Source organism: Chinchilla lanigera, unplaced genomic scaffold (genome assembly GCF_000276665.1).
Source record: "Chinchilla lanigera isolate Chin_1 unplaced genomic scaffold, ChiLan1.0 scaffold00101, whole genome shotgun sequence".
Lineage (NCBI taxonomy): Eukaryota > Metazoa > Chordata > Mammalia > Rodentia > Chinchillidae > Chinchilla > Chinchilla lanigera.
This window is the reverse complement of record NW_004955502.1, coordinates 3,087,160-3,089,655: the sequence shown is the minus strand read 5'-3', so window position 1 is coordinate 3,089,655 and position 2,496 is coordinate 3,087,160. Positions and strand designations below refer to the sequence as shown.

The 2,496-nt window shown below is 45.3% G+C and overlaps 1 protein-coding gene across 1 annotated transcript in view; it reads left to right on the top strand.

Moving 5' to 3' along the window:
* Positions 1 to 2,126: 2,126 nt before the first annotated feature.
* Znf451 (zinc finger protein 451) overlaps positions 2,127 to 2,496 on the top strand; it is a gene marked incomplete in the record, with an annotated part of 83,708 nt that continues 83,338 nt past the window's right edge. Inside the window, 1 exon segment of the mRNA XM_013505835.1 lies at positions 2,127 to 2,496.

Genomic DNA, 2,496 nt, shown 5'->3' with positions numbered 1-2,496 from the left:
TCTACCTAAATCGAATACTCTTTAAGTAAATTAGAGGCTTATTCTGGTCAGGTTGGAAATACCAATCCTGGTAGTTTCCTTTTTCTGAGATTGATGATTATTAATTCATGGTTCTTAATGTGGGTGTTATGGCTTATACTAGATGTCCCCCTAAAGCCTCACACACCCATAGATGGGGCTTTTGGGAAGTGGCTGGACCATGAGTGTGTGATGAATTAAAGGTATGTTAACTAGGTTACTCCACTGATTGGTTTGGTATAGGTCTGGGTGTAGGTGGCACCAACCAATAGGCTTACAGCACAGATGGAATAAAAAGGGAAAGACGGAAGGTAGGCTTGCTGTCTCCTGCCTGCACAACATGAGCTGTTTCTCTGCTGCATGTCCTTTTGTCATGCTGCCCACTGTCTTGCAGCCCACTGACTATTGCCTGAAATCTCTACAGACCGGGAGCTGAAATAAACTTTTCCTCCTTTAACTGGTGTTGGGTATTTTGTCCCACCAATGAGACAGTAACTAAGACAGTGTATTTTAAGTTTATTGATGCCTTGATGACATAGTCAAGAACCAGTCCTTTAGAGTTTTAACTATTACTGAGCAGCTAATGTTCAGAAAGATGTTTCTATAAATATTCAATATAAACTAAGTGATGAACTGATAGAAACGGAAGTTGAAATCTAGGATTCTTTCATACATAATGAACCGAAGGAAAACTATTAACATAAGATTGCTAATGTAGATCTAGCAATCCATTATGACATTGATAAAGGTTATGTCTGAGAGAATTAAATTAGCATTTTCAAATCCAGTGATGGTCCCCCTTCAAGATGTTAATCATAAAACAAAATAAAGGATTGAGACCCCAAGTTAAACAAGATTTCTCAATCACACAACAGTGCTCCACTTTGAAACCTGAACCAATCAAAAAACAACTTTATCCCTTTCTATTCTAACTAGCCTCCTACTTCACAAGACTAGCCAATAAAATGACCCAAACCAAACTCATCTTAACTTCCTGACTGAAAATTTGCCTTAGGTTGTCTCCCTTCTTAGACCAAGCTAAACAAACTTGGCTTTGGAGGGGACTATAGGCATGTTTCCAATTTTGTATTGGTGAGCTTCAAATCTGTTTTTCTTTTTTCTTTTAGTTTTGGTGTTGAGACAGGGTCTCGCTTTGTAATTCAGGCTACCTTAAACTCACTCAGTAGCCCAGGCTGGCCTCAAACTCCCAGTGATCCTCCTACCTGCATCTCCCGAGTTTTAGAATTACAAGCGTGCGCCACCACTCCTGGCTTCAAATCTTTCTTTATACTCTTTTCCAACTACCCAGGGAAGAAAAATCACTATTGATACTTAACTAAGCTTCCTATTTCAGGCATGATTTGGTTGGTAGTTTGACATGGTTCTCGTCATATCACTAGCATTTTTGAAAAATAAGCTTTTAGAAATCTTAGGTAAACACTTTTAGAAATCTTAGGTAATCTTAGGTAAACACTAAGATAAAAAAATTTTCTATCCATGTTATATTGATAGACTACCAAAATTTAACAATTCTCTCTCCCATTCATTCCATATTGAGCTATTTTCAAATTTTTACAATTATAAGCCTGTGATAGATCCTTAGGATGAATCCCTGCAACATCAACTACTGAATTGAATAATAGGCGCTTTTTTCAGCTGTAACCACATACTGCTTCGCTGCTTCCCAAGGATGTTAAGTCCCACCTGTAACCAGGTAACTATTCCACTACACTCTTCATCTGGAGCAGTGAGACCGCGTTGGTGTGCATGGTCCCAGCCACATGGACTGCGCCAAAGCCTTGCTTCACTGGGCACGTGAACCGGACTTGTCACACTTACAAGTGAAGGCAAGACCCGCCTCCAGAGCCTCCTCCGTTTTCCTGTACTTTTTTTTTTTTTTTAACCCCCTGGGCAATACTGAAGATAGATCCCAGTAAGGCTGAGCTACAAGTCCAGACCTTTCTGAATGTTTTTTTTAAATTCTGAGGCAAAAGGCCTCCTAAGGCCTCCTTATGAAAGGTCTAAGACGGCCCCACGCTCACAACCCTCCCTTTTCAACCTCCCAAGCAGTTTGTCTCCAGCCGGGCTGCCTGAGCTTCTTCCGCAGGGGCGAGGGGGCGTCCGCGCCTGCGCAGAGAGCGCGCCAGGCCGAGGGGTCTCGCCTGCGCGTTTCCCATCCACGCAGTGTGCTCGCGGGTGCGACAGTGGGGAGACCGCGCGGGGACTACAGCTCCCACCGGCCCGCGGCGGAGGCCGGAAGCCCAGAGTGCGGAAGAGGGGGAAGGAGGGCGGAAGAAGAGTGCGGAAGAGGGGGAAGGAGGGCGGAAGAAGAGTGCGGAAGAGGGGGAAGGAGGGCGGAAGAGAGGGAAACACGGCGGAAGAAGAGGACGGAAGAGGGCGGGAGCGCGCCCTCCCCGCCCCGCCCCGGCACCGCCCTCGTCCCGTGTCGCGGCCGCCTGTGGCGTCACCGGTGTCGGT